This window comes from Panthera leo, chromosome B4 (genome assembly GCF_018350215.1).
Source record: "Panthera leo isolate Ple1 chromosome B4, P.leo_Ple1_pat1.1, whole genome shotgun sequence".
Taxonomy (NCBI): Eukaryota; Metazoa; Chordata; class Mammalia; order Carnivora; family Felidae; genus Panthera; species Panthera leo.
In genome coordinates this window covers 13,208,562-13,236,315 of record NC_056685.1, presented here as the reverse complement: position 1 = coordinate 13,236,315, position 27,754 = coordinate 13,208,562, and the positions used below count along the sequence as shown (strand labels likewise).

General features: G+C 46.0%; 1 protein-coding gene across 4 annotated transcripts in view; it reads left to right on the top strand.

Moving 5' to 3' along the window:
- The window catches only part of FAM107B (family with sequence similarity 107 member B), a 160,326-nt gene that overhangs the window by 80,549 nt on the left and 52,023 nt on the right, over positions 1-27,754 (top strand). The window contains exon 1 of one of the 4 annotated variants that reach the window (XM_042944943.1): positions 2,102-2,207. The exons of 1 other annotated variant lie outside the window; for it this stretch is intronic. The gene's annotated coding sequence lies outside the window, so the exon portion shown is untranslated. Of the gene's footprint in view, positions 1-2,101; positions 2,208-17,141; positions 17,227-19,198; positions 19,296-27,754 lie in introns of those variants that run through there. 2 more of the 4 variants (XM_042944945.1, XM_042944944.1) reach the window with 2 other exon arrangements.

Genomic DNA, 27,754 nt, shown 5'->3' with positions numbered 1-27,754 from the left:
GCCCCCATAATGGTGGCTTCTTAACAGACATGGGGGCAGGGCTGGTTTCTGGTGAGGTCTCTCCCTGGCATGCACATGGCTGTTTTTCAGCTGTGTCCTCACATGACCTCTTCTCTGCATGTTTTAGAGAGAGAAAACTCTGGTGTCTCTTCCTCTTAAAAGGTCCGCCAGTCCTACCAAATTAGGTCCCCACCTTTATGACCTAATTTAACCTTAATTACTTCCCTAAAGGCCCTATTTCCAGATACAGTCATATTGAGGGTTAGTGTTTCAACATAGGAACTTAGGGGGAACATAATTCAGTTCCTAACACTTCTTATATGCCAGATAGTATGTTAAGCATGAGGGGTAAAGATATATGTATATATCAAGCACAAACTCTGCTCAAGGAAGACACATATTTACAATATAGTGCAATAATTACCAGACTATGCAAGGTGATAGATTCTTTCCTCTATTCTTGTGTTCACAGAGCAGGGCCATTCAGCAAATATAGCATTCTGGCTGAGCTAAGCCCTGGGCATTTGGGGGATGTAGGAGGTCAAGGTGATATCAAGAAGTATACTGCCCTATGGGGTACTGTAGCAAGGAGCTTAGACTTGATTATGTAGTAGGAATTGGGCACTTGTTAAAGGGTTTAAAGTTGAACAGATTTGTATTGGGAAAGTTCACTGGGAAGCAGTTTGGAGGGAAAAAGTGTGTGTAATTGGAGGCTGGGGACAGTTGGGAGAGAGACCACTGCCAGGGTATGGTTACACACCCCAAGGGCAGTTGTGGCAGGGCGGGTAGGATGGGGAGGATCCCTGTAGGATTCCTAGGACTTGGGGTTGGCTCCCTTGTGAGGAGTGAATAGAGAATTTAGTCTGGATCCCCAGTTCTGGTTTGGTGACTGGTGGACCCATTAATTACAGAAACAACACAATCCAAGGACAGGGAGAAAAGAAAGACTCAGAGGAAACACTATGGATAAAGTTCACACAGCCTCTTACTCTCTAAATCCTGTGGCAGGTGATTCCACCCCTCAGTGGGCTTCAGGGACCTAAGGATGGCCAGGCCCTTAAAGGGCTGGCTTTAGAGCATCTTTGGAGTAATTGTTTACTGAAATCCATAATTGATATAACTGTTCTGTGTGATCATGACCCACGCTCTTTAGTCTGAAAAACTTCCCAATAAATAAAACCTTATGCGTCTGTTGCCAAGAAAATTAAAAAGCTTTTGATTTAAAACCCATGAACCTGTCCTTGTTTGCTACTCTCAATTTCTTAGTTTTGTACCTGTTGTGATTCAGGCACATGGTAATCTGAGAGTCTTAGGGTTGGGCAGAGAAGCAATTTGCTGTAAGAGAGCTGTAAAAAACGAAAATCAGAGAAGGAAAAAAAAAGGTGAAACAAACCTTTCCTCCTTGTGCACAAATCAAATCTCCAATTACTCTTTGATGGGTGGGGACAGGGAAGGAATCTAGGTAAATTTCCAGGTCACCGGGTTTCAAGTCCTGGTTTGACAGTAAATTTATACAATTAAACCTGTTTCCTCCCTGATTTCTTCTGTGACATATTTGTAGGATTTCAATGGGGACAGTCTCGCTAAACCTCACAAGCGTGGAGTGAAGACAGAGGCCAGACACCCACGAGCCGAGAGCCGAGTAGTTCAGGGGAGAGACCGAGACAGAGAGAGGTGGGGGAGAGAGAGATCTTTAATTGTGGGCTCCGGGAACGTGCTCCCGCCACCTTCGATTTCCCATTTCTCTCTCTCATCTGGTGACACTTAGTTTTTTTTCTCCCAACATTCCCTCTCCTCTTTCCAAGTTTCTGAAGCCAATCAAACTAGAACAACAGAAGGAAAACCTCCCGGAACCAAATCCCCAGGCTTTCTCCGAGCTCCCCGCCTGGCGTGGCGCACTCCCCTCGGGCCGCGGCGGTCCCAAGCGCGGAGCCCGCAGCCAGCGCGGCGGGGCGGGGCGGGGTCTGGGCGGGGCTTCCGCAGTCGCGCCCCGCCCCCGCCCCGCCCCGCCGCTTAATTCGGAGCCGCGGGGCCGCGGGGTGTGAAAGAGCCGCCCAGCGCTGGACTGGCCGCCGCTGCCGCCGTCGTCAGAGCCGCCGCCCGCGCCGCCTCGGGGCCGCTCTGAGCTGCCGGGTCGCTGGGCGCCGCCGCGGCCGCCCGGAGCGAGCGCCGGGGAGGGAGCCGCGCGCCTTTGTGAGCGCGCCGAGGTAGGTTCGCCTACCGCACTTACTTTGCACACAAAGACTGGGAGCTCGGGGGAGGCGGGTGCGCTCCGGGGAGACTGCGCGGCCGCCCGCCCTTCCCCGACCCCCGGCCCGGGGGACCCCAGGGCGGAAAGGGCCGCCGGCTTTCCCTCCCCGCGGCCGGCCGTGAGAGCGGCGCGCGCGGTGGGGCGGGGGTCCGTGCGTGCGCGAGAGGACGACGCGCAGGGCGGTGGGCGTGCGGGGAGCCCCGGTCGCCCCGCGCCGTGCTCGGTGAGGGCCTGGGGTGCAGGGCTGGGGCGTGGCAGGGCCCGGTGCCGTGCCCCCCCGCCCGAGGGGTGCTAGGGGAGGCGGGGGGGGGGGGGGGCGCCGCGAGGAAGGGGAGACCAGGCGGCCGCTCGGCTCGGCTTATTGTTGCCTCCTCGGCCCTGAAAATGGAGAGACCCTGCCTGGAGCGGGATGCGCTGCCTACCGGGTGCGCCGCGCGCGGCCAGATGCCGAGCCCTCGGCGCCCGGTTGCCCCTCGCTGCGCGGGCGCGCTCGGGGTGGCCGGAGCGGGCTCCGGGGCCCGAGCGAGCCTGTGCCTGGGCAGACAAAGGAGGGGCCGAGGGGGGTGGGGGTTGCCCCGTTGCTTTAAAGGTGACTGTCGCACTGTTTCCAAACAGTCTGCAAGTAACTTTTCCATTTTTGACTCCTTTCCGTTGCTACTCATCCAGTAAACCCGGTATGTATCTTGGGCGGCGTCTGCACCCATTAAGTCCTAGAAATTTGGTTCCCATAGTATCTCGCTAAGCATCTTCGGGTGCCTCGGGGATCACATGGATATGTGTGGCCAAGTTTTGACACGCTGTGTAGGGGATGGTAAGAGCCACTTCTGAAATATGAAGAGGAATCCTGTTGAGGGTATAAATTGCAGATCTTACTCTGAGCGGCAAGATACCATACCCTTCCTTCTTCAGAAAGACTTAAGTCAGTGACGGTAGAGCAAAGTTCTGTGATTTGAGTATGATATTAAAGGGAAATACAGAAAAACGGGATGCTTGTTAGACTTTACATTCTTTAACCTGAGGATTTCTCACCAACGGGGGTGTTCGTTTTCTCCCCTGACCACGTTGCCCTGGCCATGACTTTGGAGATCTTAGTTATCCAAGTTGCTTTAAGTGGAAATAGTATCTGGGATGGCTGTCTGGAGATTTCTTAGTAGTTTCAAGTTGAAAACTTTCAAGTATAGAATTATGTACGTTTATTATAAAATTGAAAAAAAAAAAAAACCAGAAAAGAAGGTCACTTATGTCTACTGCCCAAACATACCATGAGGATGAAGGCATTTTAGCTTGATTTATGGCTTGGCAGCCATGGTGTGTGTGTGTGTGTGTGTGTGTGTGTGTGTGTGTGTGTGTGTGAGAGTGTGTGTGTGAGAGAGAGAGAGAGAGAGAGAGAGAGAATAAATGAGTTACTGATTCTTAATCTTTACCAGTCACATCAGATTGAAATATATCCATAGTCTACAATAGTGGTTAGCCACTTTCACACAGAATTAATACCAACAAGTTGTCTGAAATATATTTTCTTATAGCCTTACAAGAAACCACCTGTACAGAAGGGGGGAGGGAAGAAATAGGAAAAACAAGGTAGTTTCCACTTAATTTGGAAGAATGAACTGACAGAAAAGTTTTAGGGAATGTGTTATTCAGGTTTCAGGACTAGTTTTGGATTGACTATTTTAAAAAAAGGTATTTCAGCTTTTAAAATATTTAAAAAGTAAACTTCTCCGATTTCATAAGAAATGTTGATGGAAGGACACCTTTTTTGTAGAACAAGGAATGATAGAGGTTTTATAGCCAGATATAGGTTTACTTCAGAAAGACTTTGCCTTGAGAAAGTAAAAAAAAGGATTTCCCTGTGAGTAGTGAGTGGTTTTGAGTGCATGTGTTCTGTAAAAAAAAGCCAAAAAACAACACATTGTTCAACCACAGATTTGGCACTGAATGCTTTTATTACGTACTTCTGTTTACCACTTGTAAAGTTTTCGGACATTTCATTTCTACAATTTCCACTTGGAAAGTTTCTGGACATCTTCATTACTCCATGCAAAGTAAAAAGAGGTCTTGGAGACAACTGTTTAGAAGTAGATTGATCGTGAGGATGATGCAGTCCTTTTCGAAGTTAGAAGAACTTACGAGAAGGAAGTTGTGGCTATGAACTATCAGGTGCATTCTTTGTTCCTGTTCCTAACTTGGGGCCTCTTTATCTGCACACATGCTTTAGAGGGAGCTTTTGCAGCTCAGTAGTGACCTGTAAGTCAGGGTGTGAAGTTTATCGGGAGAAGTACATTGTCTGCTGTAATGATCAGCGTTCCTCCAGAAATAATGGGGCCTTTCCACACACAGAAGTCAAAAGAAACTCAAATAGGACATTTCAGAATTCTAGATATTATTTTTCAACCCTCCTGTGGCCTTAGACTACTTAAGCACTGTAAACGCAACGTAAACCCAGCAGGACTAGAGGTCAGAGTTGAGTAGCTTTGTTCTTTTTCAATAACGTTTCTGGGGGTGGGGCGGCCAGGGCGTAAAATTTGGGAGTGGTCCAGTGTTAAGGGCTTGCTATGGCTGTTTGTGACGGCCAGCCTCTTGCCCCTGTGGACTGCAGAAACCACTCTTGGGGATGTTTAAAAGTAGACTTGGTTTATGTTTTAGGGAAGTGCTATGGGAAATCCTGTTCCCGAACTGTGGTAGGATGGGTGCTCTTATTCATTCATTTCTTTGATTTCTTAATTGTTTAAAATGTCACAAGTGAAAAGAATTTATGGAAAAGATTTATACTGGTTTTCTGTGGGAGTGGTTTCAGGGTAGAAGACTTTTCTCTGAAAAGAACGTCTACAGTAGAGTCCTGTTGTGGCTTAGTGTTCTTGTTAACGTCCGGTCTGCACCTTCCTCCTTCCAGGATTCTCTGTGCAGAATGTTGTTAAAAATGGATCAGGAAATTTGGTTCAGTAAGATCTAGATTTCAGGCATTTGTGGAAGTCCCCAGATATGTTGGGGGGTGGCCACCCCTCTTGAAGTCTAGAGAAAGTAGTTGTGGACACTGGCCTATTTCGCATCTCACTTTGGGCATCTGTGTTGAGAAAGCTTCGATGCCAATGAGAAGTCTGTGTGAACCACAGCCCAAGGCCACGTGGTTCTCAAATGACCCGATGAGGCTTCATTGTCTTGTATAATTTCCTTGTCTTATCTTGGCCTATTTTTGCTTTTCCTTTGTGAAAGCAAATCATTTTTCTCCCCTTTTCCTTTCTGGTGCAGAAAGTGCCGGGCCTTATCCATCTGAACTTTTCCTTATGCTCAATACTGAGGACACTCGGCTGAAAAGGAGTTGAAGCTTTCTGATTTCATTTCCCATTAGTAAAAGAAATAATTTGGCAAGCTGGTGTAGGTTGCCATTTAGCCTTGGCAAATCTGCGAGGGGCTGTTTCTAAGGCTGGTGGGGGAAGCTTTGCTTTTCATTCACTCCTTCATGTAACAGACATTTACTTAGAGCCTCTTCTGTGCCAGCTCTGGCCTCGCACTGGGTGTATTGTAGTTGACAGCGGATGCGGTCCCTGTCCTCATGGCGCGATGGGTGAGGACGCTGTTTAAAGAATTGCACAACATTACACAGACATGGTTCAATGACAGTCATGTTAAGGGCTGTGAGGGGAAAGTAGCTCTTGGTGAATTAAGGTGTCTCCGAAAGAAAGACTAAATCCCAGCCAAGGCTGAGGGGTCGTGTTGCTAACTCAAGGTGAAGGCTGGGGAGAGGCATGGGAGGGAAGTGAGGGTGCTTTGCTGAGGGCTGAGCAGTTTAAGAGCAGGGTGGTAGGGGTGGGGGCTGAACCCAGGAGGAGGACCTTTCATTTTTGTTTGGAGTGTGGCTGAGGGGTCGGGGCGCTTTGTGGCCCTGATCCAGGAGAAACGGGGAAAGGATGGTGTTGTCCCCATGTTCTTGTTGGAGGTGAACCTCAAGAAACCAGTTTGGGGACATGGGGTCCTGACCTGAGGGATTCCCAGGAGCTGAGGGCTAGTGTCATGCGGGGAGGGGGGAGGGGCACTGACTATGACTGTGGTGACCAGAAGTTCTGTTCCAGATGAGAAGATAAGATGGGGTTTGTGGGGAACTTGTGGGAAGACTTAAGAATGTTTTCCAAACTCTGGTGAGCTCTAGGAGGGAAAACGGAGGGGAGAGGTTCAGAGAAAGGAATGTTGCTTTAAAACTAGGTGAATGCATGGGGCGCCTGGGTGGCTTAGTCGGTTAAGAGTTGGACTCTTGATCTCGCCTCGGCTTGGGTCATGATCTCACGGTTCGTGGGTTCAAGTCCTGTCCGTGCTGACAGTGTGGAGCCTGGAGAGATAGTCTGTCTCTGCCCCTCCCCCACCCGTGTGCGCATGTATACTCTCTCAAAATAAATTTAAAAATATTAAAAATAGAATAAAACTAGGTGAACACCTTAGCTGTTCTGAAGATTTCATTTAAGGGGAAGCAGTGCGTGCAGAGCACTTGGAAAGCAGTAGCCATCGCCTATGCTCTGTGGTGATGTGTAGGTGGGGAAGAGGAGGGAGGCATGGTTTGGTGACAGTAATGTAGCAAAGTCTTGGGCTTCTGCAGTGTGAAGAAAACCCTCCTGTAGAGTCCGTGAAACAGCAGGGGCCTCTGGGCTGCCCACAGTGCTTTTCCTGCTTGTGCTACTGAATCATAAACTCCGTCGTTAGAACCAGAGGTCTTAAATAGGAGGGATGCCCAGCCTAGGCAACTTTCTGGGTTGAAGACGTGTTGTGATGTCTCCTCAGAAAACAAGAATGAGAAAATGCGGGTTAGAGACCAGCTGTCTGCTTCCTGGCTGGTTGTAGGTACGTGTGATTTGGAGGGCTCTTGATGATCTTTGCTGTTGGCAGTGCCAGCTTGTGTTGCTCCGAAGTTTCTGCGGGGACCACCCTGCTCACTCCCGGCCCTGGGCTGGAGGGTGGGACTGGGGAGTGGGGTGCATTTCTTAATGTGGGGTAGGGGAGAGGTTTGGAGCTTTAAAGCCAGACATGTCCGAGTTAGAATCCAGGCCCCAGCTTTGTGACCTACAGCAAGTTACAGAACCCTTAGGAGCTCTGGTATTCTCAATGTGTGAGATGAACTTAGTAAGACGTACCTCCCAGCACAGCAGGGGCAAATGCAAGGTCATGAAGCCCCAGAGGGTCATGGTTCCCGACACGTGACTGGAGGCTGTTGTGCCATTGCCTGCAGTCTTATAATTCTTATTTTTAGTAACTCCGTGGCCGTGGTGCCAAGATGCGGGACACCCCCCTTCTGCTCCGCCCCCCCCCCCCCCCCCCAGTGGTGCCAAGATGAGGGACCCGTAGGGAAGGGGGAGGGACTTCCTTCTCCCTTTTCTCCTCACCTGCCCTCACCTAGCTCCTGGTAAAGATAACCTGGCTCTGATATTAGAAATGACACGTTCTATTCTATTTTTGGACACAAGGTTTGTCATAATGAAGTGTATAGGAGAGAGGGCTGTGACTCTGGTGTAAACCTTTCTGAGTCATTATTAACATAAGAAACGGAGAGCACACTCCATAAGAGTTAAGGTTAAAACTTAACATTTTATCCAGGCACCTGGGCCTGCTGTATGCTGATGAGCCTATGAGACTGTACAGTGAGTCATGTTATAAATTCCTGCAGTGTAAATAATCAGAAGTTGTTTATGAATGTCTAATGTGGATGAATTAAAATTCCCATGTCCTGGAGGAAGTTAAGAGTGTCATGGTGGATATGTCTATGTAGAAAAGACGTTCTTTATAATATTGTTTTCCCTTATAACTTAATTTCATTTAAAATAGCTAATGCTGTGGTCAGATTTCTTATTTTTCTTCCTTTTTTTAAAGGACACACAAAATAGTGTAGTGTGTTGGAGAGAGAGAGACCTAGATTTTTAAAATGTTCAGAATCCTAGGGGTGCCTGGATGGCTCTGGTTAAGCGGCCGGAGTCTTGATTTCGGCTCAGGTCATGATCTCATGGGTTCATGAGTTCCAGCCCCACATTGGACTCCATGCTGACAGTGCAGAGCCTGCTTGGGATTCCCCCCCCCGCACCCCCCCATCCCTCCTCCCCTGTTCCCTCTCTTTATCTCTCTCAAAGTAAATAAATTTTTAAAAATTAAAAAAAAATTTCAGAACCCTAAGCGCAAGCTCCCCACTAATGAGTACAGTTTCTGAACAGGTCATTTATTTGCTTTTCATCTGTAAAATGGAGGCAGTCACACTTGACTACCTCTTAGAGCTGTCTTGTGGGTGAGGTCAAGTTTGCATGCTCTATAGCTGGTGAGTTCTGCAACTCAGGGAGTTGGTCCCTGCACTGGGCGTGAAGCCTACTTAAAAAAAAAAAAAAGATGGAACCATCAAGACTCACTAATGGATTGGAGCTAATATTCAAGAGGGAAAGAAATCTTCAATAACATCCACACTTTTAGCCTCAGCAACTGCACAAAGGGTGACTCCATTTATTGATATGCAAAACCCTGGGGGTGGGGGCAGAGGGGAAGGGAGGATGATGCAATGCTCACAGCAGCCTCTGAAAGTAATCCTTTTAGATTCCCATTTCACAGATGTGGAAACTGAGGCTTAGAGAAGTGAAAAGTTTGCCCCGGAAGGAAGCTGGGTCAAGATTGGGATCCAAGTCTGATCCTGCCAGGCTTGCATTCTGAACTGTTTTTGCTATGTTCTGTAAAATACCTGAATTTGCTGTTATCACGGAGTGGTATGAAATGCCTGTGCAAACTTTTTGGAAACACACCTCTTTTATTTTATGGTAGTGTAGCTTTATTGAGATATAATTTACATTCACACAATTCACCCATTGTCAGTGTGCAGTTTTATAGTGTGTAGTTTATGTGCTTGAACAACTATCACCCCAGACCCGTTTTAGATTCTGCAGTCCAAGGGCAGCTGGGTGGCTCAGTCATTTAGGTGTCCACCTTCGGCTCTGGTCATGATCTCGCAGCCCATGAGTTCAAGCCCCACACTGGGCTCTGTGCTGGCAGCTCAGAGCCTGGAGCCTGCTTCAGATTCTGTGTCTCCTTCTCTCTCTCTGCCCCTCCCCTGCTCATGCTCTGTCTGTCTGTCTGTCTGTCTCTCTCTCTCTCAAAAATAAATAAGCATTAAAAATTTTTTTTTTAAAAATGGATTCTGCAGTCCATTCCTGTTCCCATACCCAGTCTTCGGCAGCCGCTCATCTTTCTTCTGTCTCTAAAATTTCGCTTTTGTAGAAATTTCATCCACACATAAGAAATCACACAACATGCGGCCCGTTGTGTCCTGCTTTGTATATTTTAACAGAATGTGTTTGCAGCTCACCCACTGTTGCACAACGCATCTGCTTTTGAGGAATGTTTTTTGCCTTTGTCAGAAAGAGGTGCTTTTTGCTGATGAGAATGATTTCCACAGAGATGGGCCTTGAGAAGATGATGAAAATAGTAATAGCTGGCATTTACTGGGCATTTATGTTATGCTGGGCGTGGTGGTGTTCATGGTCTTCTGTGATCTTCTAAGTGATTCTGTGAGGCAGGTAGCATTATTCGTGTTTGACAAATGAGACACTAAAGCACAGAGAGATTAAAAAGCTTGCCCAAGGTTTACGATGATGAAACTTGGGGCTTCTGTCTGCAGAACTGCGTCTGTTTTCCCTGGACTCTGTTGTAACACTTTTGACTTTCTAGGCTCAGAAAGGGTTTGGGATCCCAGTGGGGGTAATGCACTTGCCAGGTAAATCCAAAACTATAGCTTTAAGGAGAATATCTGCTCTGCATTTTTATTTTGGCATTGCCATATGGAAACTATAGCGTCTAAAAGTGATTCATTTGTGAAGTTGCTTTCTTCTAGGCATAACGTAAGGATGGCACCAAATTAAAAACACATAATTATGTCATTAGAGCTTGTGTATTTGAGTCGTATTTTAAATATTATGTTTACCAGAAATGCCATTTTTGTACAAACTGTCCCCAGGCTACTGCCTTATTAATGGATGTAATTTAATTAGGCATCATGCATTTTTCAAGATGTTTATATAATTATATTATACATTAATACATTTTCCCCTCTTTGTAACAAAATCTGTATTTAAACAGTATTTTTCCCTGTTCACATATAATTAATATTGGAGGATTTCATATTCCCTATTGAAGAATTCTTTGTGTATCCCTAATATTCTGAAAATTTTCAAAATGTTTTAAACACCTCCTATGTGTTTTTCTGTTTATCTTTTTTTTTTTTTTCCCCCTAGATTGTCAAGGAGCTTGGTAGGAGCTGGTTATATAATTTTAGCCATCATGAGTGATAACCTCTTTGGCATAAGGACTAACTTTACACCAGGATTTTGCCCTTCGTTTCTGGGGAGACACTTTTTACTGGCCCCGTAGCTTCCTCACTTTCTAAAATGGGATCACGGCATTGTTAAACTAACTGCGTGAAAGTGTAGTACCTTTCATTTTTTAGGGATTTTTAATTATGGTCCCTGTTTACTAAGTTCAAAATAGCAAACATAAAAGCTGCTCTTTATTTTAGAACACATGGTTTTAAAGAGTGAAACAATGATACTGCATTTGGATCTGAAAAGATTTCCCTCTGATCTTTAAAAGTCTCCATAGGGTTAGAACCACAGGGGCGTCTGCCGCGTTTTAAAAGAAGATTAAGTGGTGAAATGACAGGTGTTTGGAACTGGCTAAAGGGGACGGCCAGTGTTCTGCACCCATTGGGAGGGGTTCCGCGGAGCTGCAGGTGAAAAGCCCTGTGCCTTGAGCTGGAAGCTTTGGGAAAGTGGGGTTTGGGGACAGAGCTTAGAGACTCACAGGTGGCAGTTAAGAAGCCGCATCTTCAGTTGCCATCACCGTCGGCTCGCGCTCACTGTTTGGCTGGCCGGACAGCATGCGTCAGCTGTGGAGGCCACCAGCGTGCGGGGCTTGGGAGTTGTAAACGGGCCCTGACCTGTTTGTTCTTCCATTCCAGGCTTGCTTCTGACTGGCCCTACTAGCCTCGAGGAGAGGGGATGTTATATGGGAAAGACCAATCAAATAAAATTAAAATTTCAGGGAGTAAAAATTGATGGAGCTGTGTGCCCTTTACATTATGTAAGTTACACCTCCAACAGATTTATTTATTTATTTATTTATTTATTTATTTATTTATTTATTTAATTTATTTTGAGAGAGAGCAAGTGGGGGAGGGGCAGAGAGCGAGCGAGGGAGGGGGAGAGAGATTCCCAAGCAGGCTCTGTGCTGTGAGCGTGGAGACTAACTTGGGGCTTGATCTCACGAACCTGTGAGATCGTGACCTGAGCAGAAACCAAGAATTGGACTGAGCCACCCAGGTGCCTTTCCATCAGATATATTGAAACAAAGAAAGGCGAGAAGCCAAAAGAAACTCGACAGAACTCTCCAGGCAGTCAAGGCGGTAGGTAGAGGACCGCTCAAGACTGCAACAGGGAGGTTGCCACTTGGGTGTTGGTCCTATGTTTTCTCCCAGTACACAGGTAACTTGCTTCGAATGCTGATTTTCCTGCTCAGAGCAGTGACTTTATGCTTTTTACATGAATGGGTTTCAGATGAAGCTGGGGGCTGTTGGAAACCTATTGGCAAAAATTGTTAACTAGAGGAACCTGTAAACTTCTTCTTTGGGTAACCCCAGGAACTGCCTCTTTTTCTACCAACTGTGAATCTTGTGAGTCTTCCTACCTGACGGTTTCCTCTTCCTGTACAGGACCTGGTGGGGCCCAGCCATCCGTACCCTACTTTCTGCCGATGCGCCCTTTCATCGCGGGGCGCCTGAACGTACAGTTCCAGAAGCATCAGACGGCAAACGGTGGTGGAAACCCAGGGACCTGTAGAATTCCCAACTCCCCAGTGTAGCTGTCCACCTGTTAACTTAAAAATGTCTTCTACAGTAGGTTTCTTCAAACTGGGTTCAGAACAGAGCCCACACTTGCATTTGATTGTGAGCATCCTGAAGCTTTTTAACTCTGGAGAGCTCTTCTGCCCCACCCTTCTCTCCCTAAGCTTTTGATTTGTTGAGGAATCAGGTCAGTTGTCTTGGAGAGTGGCCCACATTCTGGACTTGGAACATTAAACCTGTTCCACTCGTCTCTGTAGGTCTGTACCCCGGAAATTAGCCCTCGAGCTGGATTAGATTCATGTCCAGTTATTTGGGTAGGATCAGTTTGTTGGTGGGGTTGTGTATTTCACATTGCACCATCTCAGGAAAACGGGTGTCTCCCTGTCGGTGATACCGTGGCAGGTCACTGCGTTCACGGGGTGACTACTTGATCCTTCCACTGTGAATTTCCACTTCGTCCTTTCCCCTAATGTCTGTTAGTCCCTGTTGAGGACTCTTACCCAAATCACGTATTTCATGAGAGTTTGTTGATTCTTCTTTCTTCATGAACATGGTTAGTGAGAGGGATATGGAATTTACACTGGCCAGGGATCAGGGAAAGCCAGCCATGTTGATGCAGCTTAGGGACGTCTAGAGGATTAATAGAGAAGCAAAATTGGTCTGGCTTCATCCAGGTATTGTGCGTGAATACTTCTTATCATTAGAGCGAATTGCCTTTTGCACAATCTTTTATGAATGCTACTGTGTCAGGTTAATTTTATTGTAAGTTTTGCTTAGTTAGCAGCAGCATTAAATCCTGTCCTGTTGCTTACATAACTTGGGTGCCTGGCCGCCGCCTAAATTAGGAGCTTATAACGTGGGTTTGTGATCGAATTCCATGCGATGCTGCACACCATGGCAGATTATCCTTCTGAATAGTCACTTGAAATCTCCTGACGTGTAAGGACATTTAAGCCCCATCTTTCCTTAGAAAAGGTAAGTCATTGATGAGTTTAAAACAGCGGGAGGAGAATGATAAATCTGAATTAGTTTAGTTTCTCTTCCACCCTGATTTAAGAGAAATAGATTTAGTGGCAACTTTTTGACTTCATTGTCAGGCTCAGAAGGGATAGATTCTTGCGGTGTTTCCAACAGGAAGTAATTGAGAGCTCCTTTGAAAGGAGGGTAGTTATGGCAAATGAATTTGATTTACATATGCTCCATCGCTCCAGGACACAGCACACGCACTATACCAGCATTCTGACTTGGGGACAGCCTCGTTTGAAAGCCACTGGAAGGGCAACACATGGATTCTTTTGCCACGTATTCCTTTTTTGCCACTGTGTGTTCCTGGAAACCGCTTGTGAGAGGGATCGTCACGAAGCAGGTTCTGGGGTTCCCATAAGGCACAGTCTCACACTGTGCAGTTGTGTTTATGATCACACACTTGGTATCAATCAAGTCATGGCTGTGAACGATAAATCCTCAAAGAAAGGTGTGGGTACCAGAAGCCTAAAAGAGTTTGAAGTTGTTAACCACGTCACGTTGTCAGAAAGGGTGTGAGCTTGGAGAAGCCATGGAGATCAAGAGATCATCTAACCCAGACTCCTCCTTTGTTAGTGAATAATCTGATACTCAGCCATGAAAACCAGCTTGCCTCAGACCACACAGCTCATTATGGGTGGAGACGGAACGGAGCTCAGTCCAGAATGACAGTCACTAAGACTCAGTGTTTCTTGTGCACATGCTAAATGCTTTATGTGTGTCACTCTTTTGATCCTCATCTCATGACTCTATTTTACTGAGGAGGACACTGGGATCTAGAGACCTTGAGTAACTAATCCAAGACCACATGAAACTCTTAAATGCTTGCTCCAGAGAATGTGTACTAGCTACCTGTGGCACCGCCTTTCTTCACCCCTTCTTTCTTTTCCCCCTTCCTTCCTTCCTTCCTTCCTTCCTTCCTTCCTTCCTTCCTCTTTATGATTATTTTTTAAACCATTATTCTTTACTAAAGGGATGCCTTATTCCTTATGGCCCATAAACATTACCATTCTCGAGCCTTCCACATACTCTAAAAATTTACATTAAAAATCTATAAGCTCTAATTTATTGCAAATATGGCCAATGGAAAGTGATGCACTTGCCGTAATAAGTATTTAAGTAATTAATATGTTTATTTAGCAAGTAGTTCTGCTTGGCTTCTTAGCATGGTGAGCTCTTAGGTGATAGATTGTTTAGGACTTAAGAGATACCTAGGTAGGTTTGAACGGGTGGCTTTTTTCTTTTGACAAATGCCCTGTGCCAACCCACAGCCTTAAAGACATAATTCCTTTGATCCTTACTCACAACAGATTGCCCCTCATCCTTTAACTGCTTGAAAACATCTCCGAGGCACTGGCTGGTGGTGGGGTCTGGGAAGCAGCAGTTTCTGGGCTGAGAGCCTCGCCCTCTCCTGCTCCTCCTCTTCCATGTTGGGTTTTCTGAGCATTAGCCTCTTGCTTCTAATGAATGAAAGATTCACCTTTTTCTCTGTCCACACTGTTCCCGAAGAGCCTGGTGTGGGTGCCACAGGGGTGTTCATTAGACCAGTTGGTCCGTGTTAACTGAGTACGCAGGGAGGGGGAATGCGGAGACACTGCTAATGACCGGGGACATGTCCCCTTGGATGTCTCTTGTACTCTGCTCTGTTGGTGACTTTAAACAATTTGCAGTAAAACAAAAACACAGTTGGCTTTGCAGCTGTCCGTATATATGCCCAGAATAGGGATTTTTTTGTTTTGTTTGATTTAAATGCTTCTAAATTGCATTCTTCGTGAGCTTCCTGTTTGATTTGTACAGCTGAAATCTGTAATGATTGGATCTACCAAGACTTTTTTTTTCCTTCTTTCTCCATTTGTGCCAGAAACAAAACAGCTTACAAATAGTCCGGAACATGTTGCATACATGTGCTTCTTGGTGAGCCCTAGCGCATAGCTGACTAACTTCACATCCTGCCTATTTATAGCCTCTTCAGAATAATTGTAAAACGTTAGATATTCCCTCTACGAACCTCATGTAGATAAACACGACTCTTTAAATGGAGACAAATGAGTTTTTACTCATAGATGTTTCCCTTGATAATCCTCTTTAAATACACACCCACCATTTTCTCGGAAGTGTGTAGCTCTAGTCACCAGCCCCTGCTAAAGTGTTTCCAGTAGTGACAGGATTGACTGGGGGATGAGGCCTCACAGAACATGGAGCTCTCACGGGGCAGCTGAAGCTCACCGGTGCTGAGTAGACTAGCGTCTCACAGCCCCTTAGTGCCTGTGAAGGACTAGAACTCTCTTCCCTTGGTCCCCAATTCAGTATGGCTTCCTTCGCTCTCCCTCGCCTTGCCTCGCCCTGCCTACTGCCTGTGCTGGCAGTTGCCACCACAGAAGAATATAAACCAAAATCAAAACTTCCTAGTTACTGGGGTGAGGGTGACGATTTTATTGCAGAAAAAGAATAATGTTAGAGGAAAAAAAACCAACTCACAATTCTGTCATCCTAGGAAACTGTCTTTTTTATTGATGTGTTTGTTCTTAGTGCTTGTTCATACTAATATAAAATCTAAGAGATATTAAACTAGTTATTTGTAACCCCAACAAAAGCCGAGGAGTTCGTTTGAATGTATGACAACTATTGTGGACTCTTGCCAGTTCACATTTTGACTTTGAGTGCAACAACTTCCTAGGAGTGAATAAATTAATGATTTTTTTCTAAATGAATAAATATGTAAGAATGTATTTTTGTAAGTAAATATATGAGAATGTAGTTCTCTAGGAACAAGTTTATGAGTTCTTTCCATGATTGTGGAAAGATGCTGTTCACATTACCTCCCTGCAAGGCTTTGTAAAGTGTTGGTTATCATTGGGGCACCTGGGTGGCTCAGTCTGTTAAGCATCCAACTTTGGCTCAAGTCATGATCTCATAGCTCGTGAGTTTGAGCCCCATGTAGGGCTCTGTGCTGACAACTCAGAGCCTGGAGCCTGCTTCAGATTCTCTGTCTCCTTCCCTCTCTGCCCCTCCCCTGTTTGGACTCTGTCTCTCTCAAAAATAGTAAACATAAAAAATTTTAAAAAGTGTTGGTTATCATTTATTCAAACACTTGCATACTAGAAAGAACATGAGGCTTATTTTAGGTAGGCCTGGTGTAGTGTAGTAAGTTCCTTGACCTCTGTGAACTCCAGTTTTCTCATCTCTACAATGTGACTGTTAGGCAGGGAATGCAGGTAAAGCCCCTGGCACCATGCCTGCGTGTAGGTATTAACAAATGGTAGTGTTCTTCCTTTGTGTGCTCCCCCCAAGCTGGTGTCTGGATATGACCTCATACGTGATTGTTTTCACTCACGCAGTGGAACAAAATATTCAGTCCCATCGGACTCCACTAGAGTTTGCCCAAGGTTTGGGGTGAGTGCCCACTTCACCTGTACCATCATCCTGGGCCTTCTGTACCTGAAGTGCTGAGCCAGTTTTATAAGTGCTGGTAGAACAGAGAGATGGCTTAGGAAGTTGGGGGTGAAGGGCCAAGGCTGGACTCTGGGCCCTAACTGGAGAGTGGAAGAGCGAACACTGGACCTGAAGGTATGGATATGGCTGTGTTAGTCAGCTCAGGGGCTACAACAAATACCATAGACTGGGTGGCATAAACAGTGGACGTGTATTTCTCACAGTTCTGGAGGTGGGAAGTCCAAGTTCGAGGTGCTGAGACATATGGTGTCTGGTGAGGGCCCTCTTCCTGGTTTGCACATATGCAAGACGGATGGCCGTCACATGGCGGTGAGAGAGGTCATTTCTCGTCTCTTCTTCTAAAGGCACTAATCCCATTCACAAGGGCTCCACTCTCGTGACCTAAACGCCTCCCAGAGGCCCCACCTCCAGATACCATCACAGTGGACTTTAGGGCTTCAACATAGGAATTTTGGGGAGATGTAAACATTCAGCCCAGAGCAACGGCCAAGCTGAACAGAGGTTTAGAATCTGTGGACAGGCAAAGTTCTTAGAAACCAGGATGTGTTCTGCACAGAAGGTACGATTTCAGTGGTGCAGCCTGCAAAGTGGAAGTAAGGAGGACGTGGTGAGTGGGCTGGGAACGTCAGCCGGCAGAGGAGAAAATCAGGTCAGTAGGTCACCAGTAACCTGGAGTTGGCAGTGATGCCCAGTGGAGGTCCTTGCCTGGTTCGTTTGTGGGTCATGGGCTCCTGTAAGCGCAGGGACTGGCTGCTGGGTGAGGGGTCCAGGGTTAGTGACTAATGGCAGGAGAGAGCAGCCCACCGGGTTCATACACAGGGATGAGTTACCTTCTGTTTTGTCTGGGATAAGCTTGGTTTGTGTCTTTTGTGTCGTGTATAATTATTAGTAGAGCTTTCCTCCGGACTCCAAAGTGACCTGGTATCATTGACAAATAATTTAGCTTCCTAGGTACACGTCCATGGCTGCAGGTAAGTGTTTGTTGTGTGTTTGAGCAAAGGTCCCCATTAAAGGGTTGACTGACATGAGGTTCTCTGGTAAGCCCATGGCTTCCTGCCTCATTGGAGGAGCTTGGCTCCCATCTCTTTGTCTGCTTATTATTTGGATTCCAAAGAACATCCTGCATTACGGTTTTTAGCGTTCTTTTCTCTCTGGGTTTATGTTTTTTTCAGTGACTCTTTTGGCAGCAGTCCACGAGCTGTTCCCTGTAATCCGGTCACACCTAGTGGCACCATCATCACACCTCTTTGCCTGGACCTCCTTGGGGGGCTGTGCTTTCCCTGGGGCTCCTGCAGTGCCTCAGCTCCACCTAATGCCTGGGACTAGTGAGAGGCAGAAAGGAGTGAGAGAGGCGAGGACGCTTGGCCTCCTTTTACTACTCAGCCTGATTAGAAGGGTCTTAGGAAGTCTTGGCTGCCTGGCAGTCGGGGTGTGCAGCAATGGCAGCGGGGAACAGGGCTCAGTGCCATCTGGGTACTGTTGATAACGTACCTGTGTGTGTCTCTTGTTCCCCTTGGCACGGGTTCTCTGTCCCTTCTGCTAAGAGCTCCATTCCCCAAAAGAGTTGCTGTTCCTTCTTGAAGTTCCAGAAGCACCATTTGATGTGGGTGCCGGCATCACACAGCACGTCGTCCTGTTTGAGACTGCTTCGTTTATGATGGAACGGAGTGAAAGGTTCCGCGCCCTCGGGCGCCCCAGGGTGAGAAGGCAGGGCTCTCCCGCACATTGTCTCTACTGGCAGGTGCTTTTCCTCCTTTGGATTTCTGTGAGGTCCCCTGCTCACGGATTGCATGTTTCCGTGCCTGATTGGAAACTCTGAGTTTGGGGCCCCTCTCATCCTAATCTTGGCCTCCAGAGCGCTGCTGCTTAAATTCTGCCGTTGCGAGTCGGACACTGAAGGGCCCACGGGGTTCAGGCGTGTAGATGGGGCTGGGCTGGCTTCAGTCATGCCGTTCACACTATAAAACACACGAGGAGTGCTCGGCCCCTGGTTCAGACTCAGAGTGCTAGGAGTTCCTTTATTATTTTCTTTAATATTTATTTATTTTGAGAGAGAGAGATAGTGAGCAAGGGAGAGGCAGAGAGAGAGGGAGACAGAGAATCTCAAGCAGGCTCTGCACTGCCAGTGCGGAGCAAGAAGTTCCTTTTAAAAGGCCTCCGTTTACATCCTGTTTTATATCATTTTAGTCGCACATTTCCTGAGCTGAAACCCTCCCTCCTAAGAACTAGCCTAGAAACATCCCTCCCCCCGCCCACCACCATCACCACCACCACCCCTTACAGCAGATCCTTTTGGGGGAAAGGACTGTCTTGTACGTTGGGCTGTGTCCCCGGGCCCAGTGATCCCCTGAGGACTGTCCCATCCACGTTGGAACACAGAGGGCCCTCCCGGTGAGTGGACAATGTACGGTTGTGGGTTTGCCTGCCCTTTGCTTCTGTTGCTTCACTTCCTTCACGAGCGTTTCCCCTTTCTTCCTGGCGGCTGGTGTTGGCAACTCAGCATGCAGGTTGGCAGGCTGGCCCAGCCTCTTCTACTTCCTCCAGCCCCCCTCACCCTGTGACTTGGGGTGGGGTGGCATGTCAGGCCACAACTTCCGTGGCCCCTTGTAAAACAAACGGAGAGCTACACACAGCCAGCTTGCGATCTTCCCCAGATGAAAGAATGCTGAAACGTAAAAGGAGGGCAGCCGGTGGGTGGGTGGCTGTCTGCCCAGAAAGGTGAGCTTACATCCTGTTTTTGGAGTCCTGTGGTCCGTACTGTGGTTCTCTGCATGTCATGTCACTTGTCATTAATGAGCAGATTCTTTCTCCTGTATGCTGAGCTCTGGGTTACATATATCTCCCTAAAGAGTCCTGACTCTGGATCTTAAGACACAGGTTGTCTTTTCAGCCAAATGGGGAAGGCTATGTCTTCCCCTCTCTCCCTGGGTAACTTTTGTCAAATGTTTAATTTTTCACTGTCCAGTTCTTTAAAGAGAAGCAGTGTGATTTGGCATCCTCTGGGATCAGAGTGCTTGGGCCCACCTTCTGGGTCTTCAGGTTACAGCTCTGTCAGTAAAATGGGGATAATAGTGTACACTTGATCGAGTTTTACAGAAATAACAACGAGCACATTAATAGTGTGCCTGCCTACAGCCAGCACTCAGGCGAAGGTTAAAAAACGTGGGTATGTTACTAATGACGCCCGCCTCACCATTCTGGTTTTGTTTTTAGAAGAACTGTTACCTGTCTCCTAGAGGGATGGCCACTGTCTATTCACTAGTGATGTCCAGGGTAAATTGAGAACGAGGCATGCATTTCTGGGGACGACGGCAAAGAGTATTTGAGATCGGCAGTGCCCCAGAAAAGCCGATCTCTTTGGTAACCTGTGGCAAGTGGGATGATGATGATGTACTCTGTGACTGAAGACAGGATTTTATTCTAATGCATCATAACCTGGAGTTTCAGTGGCTGTCACGAGCAGTGTGTGGTCAGTATGCCAAATCTGAAACTGCCCACCTGGGCGAGCAGCCTGCACAATCTCCAGCATTAATCCTGAGCGCCCTACTGTGTGTCTTCTTACAGGAACTGGGCATTGGTTCCACAGCTATTATGGGCGTGGACACCCGCAGGTGCAGCTGAAGTGAGATGGTCCCTGGAACCTCCCAGGGGCTTTATAATGCTGGGACAGGGGGGTCGCTGTAAGGAGTTGATTTCCACCGCGTTTGGTGGTGTAGAACTCTGATTCCTGACTCAGCCATTTCTCCCAGTGTTGGAGTGCATCAGAAGCTGGTCTGGCTCCTGCCACCTCCCTGACCTAGTTTCCAACCACTTTCCTCCTCCCCTCGCTCCAGCCACATTGGCCTCTTTTCTGTTTTTCCTAAACAGGCCAAGCACACGCTTGCCCAGGGTGTGTGGGGATCTCCAGATCCTCTCTCTGGAAAGCTCATCCCAGATATTGAGAGGCCTCTCCATCACCCCTTATAAAATCGGCCCCCTGACCTGCACCCTCTTACCCTGCTTTATTCGTTTTCCTAACACTTGACCAGACTCACTGCGGATACCTTATAAGCTCCTTTGCTTCTTGCTTGTCTTTCCCCTCCCCCTGTACCCCCAGTAGAAGATGAAGTGCATGAAACGGGTGTTTCCAGCAACAAGGACTCTGCTTTGTTCTTGGTTTGCTGTAACCCCAGGTGTTCTCCCACTGGAGGCGATGCCTAAGCCTTCTCTACTGCCCAAGCAACACGGGATAAGAGTTCCTTAGGTTTTAGTCCTCAAGTATAACTAAATCGTTTGTCTTCTCAGTAAGGAAGGAAATATTTGGGAAGAAAATTCTGCAGAATGCATTATTTTAAGTTCCATTTTGGTATGAAGTCAGGATCTTGGGAGGCCAAGTACGAGGATCACATTAGCATTTCCTTTTGGTAAATTAAAATGAATGAAAGGCCAGTGAATTAAGGGCCAGGCATAATCCTATGGCTTTGGCCTTTAACAGTTTGCATTTTTTTAAATTGAAAATAGCCATGTGTTCCGTGGGCTTTTATTTGTGGGTAAATGAGCAGGGGATGCTGTTTACACTGTCGCTCATTGTTCACACTTTAGCTGTTTCTTCTGTAGTGTGGCCTTGACTTTTAAATTCCATGTATTTGGTTGCACACATGATTTATTTTGAGGTACCCCATCTCTTTGGAAAGAAGAACTGGGGAATGACAAAACGATTTTATCCGTGTCTCATCCCAGGTATTGAGTAGTCAACTTGGTTTTGAGATTCTGTTGCCTCTGTGTGTTTTTCCTTGGGTGATGCTACTGACGGAAAGTTCTGTGTTCGCTTAGAGTTTCCATTTGTTTGGCTGATAAGCTCAGGGAAGCAATTTTAGGGTCGTTTGCCAGCTGGGCAGGGAGGTAGGAACTTGTAAGTCATGAGTAGGGTTTGGAGGTGAATCTTTCATGGGTTTTATCTGGTTTATTCTTAATCTGGTAAGATTTTGGTTACTTTGCAGTAGAAGGCTTCAGAAGGAATCTGCACTGTAATAGGGAAAACAGACAACTGGCTTCTGAATATTAAAATACAGTTTCTTTAAGCATTGCTGTTTCCAACAGATTGGAGTCCGTTTATTCAGTAACTGTGCCTTCCTGTGTTTAGAGACTTAACGTCAGTTGCTGTGGATGTTGAGAAGTGATGCTTAAATAGCAAAACCTACTTTTGAGAAGCTTACGTTCTAATAAATGAGTTTTCAAAATCGGTGTGTCACTTTGGTAACTGTTTCATAAACCATTAAGGAAATATCTTTTCTCTTAGAAAATCAGTTTATTTACTGACTTGAGCTTAATGCATAACTTAATGAGGGGTGTCCTTTCCTGGTGTCTGGTTCCAGGGTTTTTCCGAGATGTCTGTAGAAATTAATAGCAAGTGAATGTGGGGTTTGTTGTTGTTGTTTTGTTTTTTTGCTTTGTTATAATTTTGGTGAAGTCTTAAGATTTGTGAACAGGGCTGTCCTTTTTAGCGCACGTTTGAACAAAAACATGGTCTATTTTGTGGAGAGAGTGATTGGAAGAGGGATTTCGGATGGTTGGTAAATTGCAGGTGAATCAAATCACTGCCTTCTGTGAGTTGGCATTTGATTGTGTCAGTGTTAGTTATCAATGATTAGTCAGGCATGATGTGCCTACTTCTCTTCTGCCTCTCCCTCATCTTAATCTCTTCCAAAATTGTCATGTTTGTCTTTGACTGAACAGGAACTCCCTACGCTTTGTTCTGGTGACTGAGGTGTGGTTTGTTTTCTAGCCTTATCAGTGGCCCTTACTTGCTTCCTGATAGTGGACTGACTATAGATCCTAAATAAAGAATCCTATTATTGACTTTATAGCAAGGAGCAAAAAGTGAACAGTTTGCCAAGATCCCATCTCTTGTCATGTTTGAGATGGATTTTTCTTCCCCGAGTAAAGACCGGTCATATTTATAAGCTGGTAGTACTATTTCAGCATCTTAGACGGAAATGTGTGTCCATGATAGGGAAGGAACTTGTTTATTGTATGCTTTTCTTCTGTATATTTCTTTTTTTAAACATGTTTACTTATTTATTTTGAGATAGAGAGGGATAAAAAAGGGAGAGAGAGAATCCTAAGCGTGGAGCCTGACGTAGGGCTCGAGTCTACGAACCTGTGACATTATGACCTGAGCCGAAATCCAGAGTCCTATGCTTAACCGCCTGAGTAACCCAGGCATCCCTCTTCTGTATATTTCTAACCTTGAGAATATCACTTAGAGAGATTTGGCAAGGTGAGGAAAGATGAATAAAAATGGATTGAGTTTGTGGAAATGTAGTAACTTAGGTTTATTAAACTCCTAATGGAAGACCCAGTGTCCCGGGCACAGATCGGTATGCAGGATATTTACCCTTGGGGAGCTTACATCTGTTAGGGAGGCTAGGCCCATGCTTGGGTTTAACAAATAGGGTAGACAAAGTAGTTGCTCATTCGTTGCAAGTGAAGTTGGCACCATTTTGCTTATTGAGCTTGCCTGATTGGGAAAGGGCTTTGTACTTTCATGTACTTGGACTAAAGATGGAGACCCCTGTGACGCCCTGTGTAAGCACAGAAATAGGTGCCAGCTGTAGGACTGAGACCATTTGGGAAGAACTGAGGAAAGGGGCCACATTCTTACTGGTGTTAATGCTAATACCTTTAATAAAACTTAATTTAACTCCTTGTATCTCCTGGCCTGCAGCCATAAAAACATTAGTCGCCCAAAGATGGTTATTTGGAGAAAAAATGTCTTTAACATTGGAGTTATATGTGAATAGAAAATTGTGGATTGTAAGTGCATATGTTCATTTACATTTGTGGAAAAGACGTTGGGCCTGCTTATCCAGGGTTGCTTCTGTGGATGTGTGTTGTCATAAATATAGCTTTATAGATCTGAGTTTAAAGGACTTGGCATTTGAGGACACTGGGTGTGAAATCAGGGTAAGAGAACACAGCCCCTGCTACCATTTTTTGAGAGCTGAAATCCTCAGCTCTCAACTTAAAAAAAAAAGCAGGGGCAGACTACACTTTTTGAGCTCCTGCTTGAAATCGGTGTTTATTCTTTTTCCTACTTTTTAATAGTAGTGACACATATTAACCCCAGAATACTTTGGGAAGATTTTTCTAAATTTTCCAATAACATCCCCTTTTCCTAGTGATCTGATAATGTCTATTCTTAACTAAATTTTCACAGTGTTCTCAACTTTTTCGTCAACACACATTTTTGGGGGCATTGTGACTTTAATTTATTAATAAACATCCCTGTTCCTGTTTTATAGTTGGAGCAAACTAAGACTCAGTAGTATATGTTGAGTGCAGCGTTAGGATTCTAGCTGTAAAGAAAAACAAAACTGCCCAGTCTCTCCTCCTGTGGTTCTCCTTTACTCTGACACACCACTGCCACGCTCACCACTTGTGACACCAGGTGTGTGGGGGGTTTTCCCCACTAAGCGTTTCTCAGTGACCTCAGCTGTGTGTCCTGCAATTTAACTCAGTTCTGATGTTCTCTGCCTGGATGTGGTCCCACGTGACGGCCACCTCCCCGCTTCAGACACCAGCTGCAAGTATTTGGTTCCCAGGTTACCTCCAACTTCTGCCCTGCTTGGCCACACATTAGAGGTTCCCGTGACCTCCTCCCCCTCGGATTTGATTATGTGTTAGAATGGCTCACAGAACTCAGGGAAACACTTGGTTACCAGTTTATTGAAGGATATGGTGGAGGATACAGATGAAAACCCAGGTGAAGAAATACATAGGGCAAGGTCTAGGAGGGGCCTGAGTGCAGGAGCTTCTGTCTCCTAGATTCGAGGTGCATCACCCCCCCGGTGTATGGGTGTATTCACCAGCCCAGAAGCTCTTTGAGCCCCGAATGCTGGGAATTTTTATGGAGGCTTCCTCATAGAGGCATGATCAATTATTAACTTTCTGAGAACTGAGGGCTGGGGCTGAAAATTCCAAGTTTCTGATCGTGGGTTGGTCTTTCTGGTGACCAGCCCCCATCAGGAGTACACCCAGAGTTGCCTCAGTAGGACAAAAGATGCCTCCGTTGCTCTTACCACTTAGGAATTTACCCTGGTTTCAGAGCCCCGTTCAGTGGGGTCAAAGACCAACCCCTAGAATGAGAGATTCTCCTAGTGCTAGATTTTTGGAACTCTGTGTCAGGAAGTCGGGGCAGAGACTAATACATGTATTTTTTACTATCTCACACGAATGCTACAGAATACTACCGGAAATATTTTTCCTAGTTGTTCCAGTTTCATTAATACCATGTCGTATAGAAGGCTTTCATTTTTTAGGGGAGTTTCTCAGCTGTTGACTCTCAGCTTTGTTTTTTATTGTGTTAACATAACATAAAATCTGTCATTTTTTAAATGGTTTTTTAATTTTGAATATAGTTGACACACAACGATCTTAACCATTTTTAAGCATATGGTTCAATGCCATTTAGTATATTCACATTAAAAAACTTTTTATGTTTATTTATTTATTTTGAGAGAGAGAGAGAATGAGGGGGGGGAGGAGCAGAGAGAGAGAGGGAGAAAGAATCCCAAGCAGGTTCCACACTGTCCGTGCAGAGCCAGATGCAGAGCTTGAACTCACAAACCATGAGATCATGACTTGAGCCGAAACTAGGAGCCGGACACTTAACCGACTGAGCCACCCAGGTGCCCCAGTGCATTCACATTGTTGTGCAGACATCATGACCAGACCTCTCCAGAACTTTCTCATCTTCCCAAATGGAAATTCTGTACTCATTAGACAAAACACTAACTCCCTGTTCTCTCCCATCCCCAGCCCTGGCAACCCCCATTCTACTTTCTGTCTCTCTAAATTTGATTTTTGTAGATACCTCATATAAATGGAATGATACGGTATTCACCTTTGTGTGTCTGCCTTATTTCAGTCAGCACACTATCATCATCGTTCATTCCTGTTGTAACAGGTGTCAGAATTTCCTTCCTCCCTTCCTTATTTATTTTGAGAAAGAGAGAAAGAATCCCAAGCAGGCCCCGTGCTATCAGTGCAGAGCCTGATGCAGGGCTCCATGTCAGGAACTGTGAGACCATGATCTGAGCCAAAATCAAGAGTTGGACGCTTAACCAACTGAACCATCCAGGTGCCCCAGAATTTCATTCTTTTTAAAGGCTGAGTAATATTCCACTATGTATGTCTATACACATCTTGTTTACATATCTATCTTTGATGGATCTCTTATTTTATACCGCGGGTCACAATCAGTACTATTATAACATAAAACACCATAGGAAATATGTACCGTATTAGGGATCAGTATGGTTGGGTGAAACGTGTGTGTGGTTTACTAAACCCTGTTGGTTGTCCATGTTTTTTCACAGGTGGAATAGACCTGAAATCTTAAGTATCAGGTCTTATGACACTTCGCAGGTGGGGAGGTGCGCCATGTTTTCTGTGCTGTGGGAGGGGCAGATAGAAAGAAGGAGCAGGAAGAGCTGACTGACTCGTCCACAGTGATACATTTGGAAGGAATGCTCGTGAATCACATGTGAGCCAAGCAGCATGGTTTGTAAACAGTTTTCAGGGTTTTCCATGGAGCCTCCTCCTGTACTGCCCCTCAGGTTCTTTCTGTGTCACTGCTGTGTCAAGCTTGATTGGGGAGCAAGTGTACTGTGGGCCAGCACTGAAGTTAGCTCACTAAATATGTCTCGCGTGTGCCTCCCCAATGGTAATTTCGCACCCTGTGCCTTGGTCTAGATTTGATATTTCCTAATAATTTAATAACAATCTAGACCTAGAAGGAAATGTCTCTGGTTTAGAGAGGTGGACCATTCCTTGCCCAGAGTTTCACGCAGGTCGTTGGACAGAATTGGGACCAGAGCTCAAGGCCCTTCTTCCTCTGGTTGTAGTTTTTCATTGTGTTAAACATTTCCCCCACAATAGAAAATTCCCAGCACATTTCGTAAGTAGACCATATGTCATGAATTATGATCCTTAGGAGCTCAAGTTTTAGTTGCCTTAAAGCCTTCATGCTGTAGGTATTGGTGGTGGCGTTACAATGAATATTAAAGCCTAACCTCTTGTAGTTGGGGAGGGTGACTGAGTTGGAAAGGTGACTGAGCATGGTTAGGGTGTGTGAGTGTTGGGCAGGGGACGGTGCACATGCAGGCTTGGGGAGACCCCCATGCATTTGACTTGTTTATATACATGTATTGTCACAGCACTTAAAGAGGGCGCTGATTCATAGGTGGAAGTGTTTGCTTTTGTTATTAGATTTCAGTGAATGTGTGTAGAAGGTATTTGCTTTCAAGCAGAGTAGCTGCTCTCTTATGCACATTCTGCTTGTGCTGCCAGAGACAGCATGTTCCATTGGTCTGGAAGGTCAGTAACTGGTACCAGAGTTGGAACAGTTTGTTTTGCATTGTTTGCTCGTTTCTATGCCTCATGAGGTCATTCATTTGCACACAGAGATGGATATGCCAACTTTCCCGCCTTCTGGACTTGCTACAACATCTCCCTTTGAAGTTGAACTTTGTTTTGATTTTCGGAAAGAGAGCTTCTTGGGGAGGGGCAAGTGGTGGTGGTAAATTCTTGTTTGGGGGACTTTTCCTTCCCTCTCCAAGGCACCACCGCTATTGGGAGGTGCATTCTTGCCCGGATCTTTTTATCTGTTGCCTTGAGTGAGGAGCCTGCAAATATCCAGAGTTTAGCGTTCATTCTCAGTAACCCGTTTGTTTTCAGGAACCTATTGTTGCTTGTGCCTTGAGTAGGTGACAAGTGTAGTGCAATTTCTTGGGCAAACTTTGTCTTACTAAAGGTTGGGTTTTTTTTTTGAAACTTTGAATGATTGGGGGGGTGGGGGGCTCCTGGGTGGCTCAGTCGGTTGAGCATCCGACTTCAGCTCAGGTCATAATCTCACAGCTCATGAGTTCGAGTCCCGCGTGGGGCTCTGTGCTGGCAGCCCGGAGCCTGGAGCCTGCTTCGGATTCTGTCTCCTCCTCTCTGCCCCTCCCCAACTTGCACTCTGTTTCTTTCTGTCTCTCAAAAAGAAATAAACATTAAAAATTTTTTAAAAAAGCATTAAAACTTTGGATGATCATGAATAAAGCCTAAACAAGAAAATGTGTATCTGAGGTAGGAATAAATGTTGAGATCTTCCCATGGGTCACTGAATAATCTAGTCTTTCAGATGTGTGAAC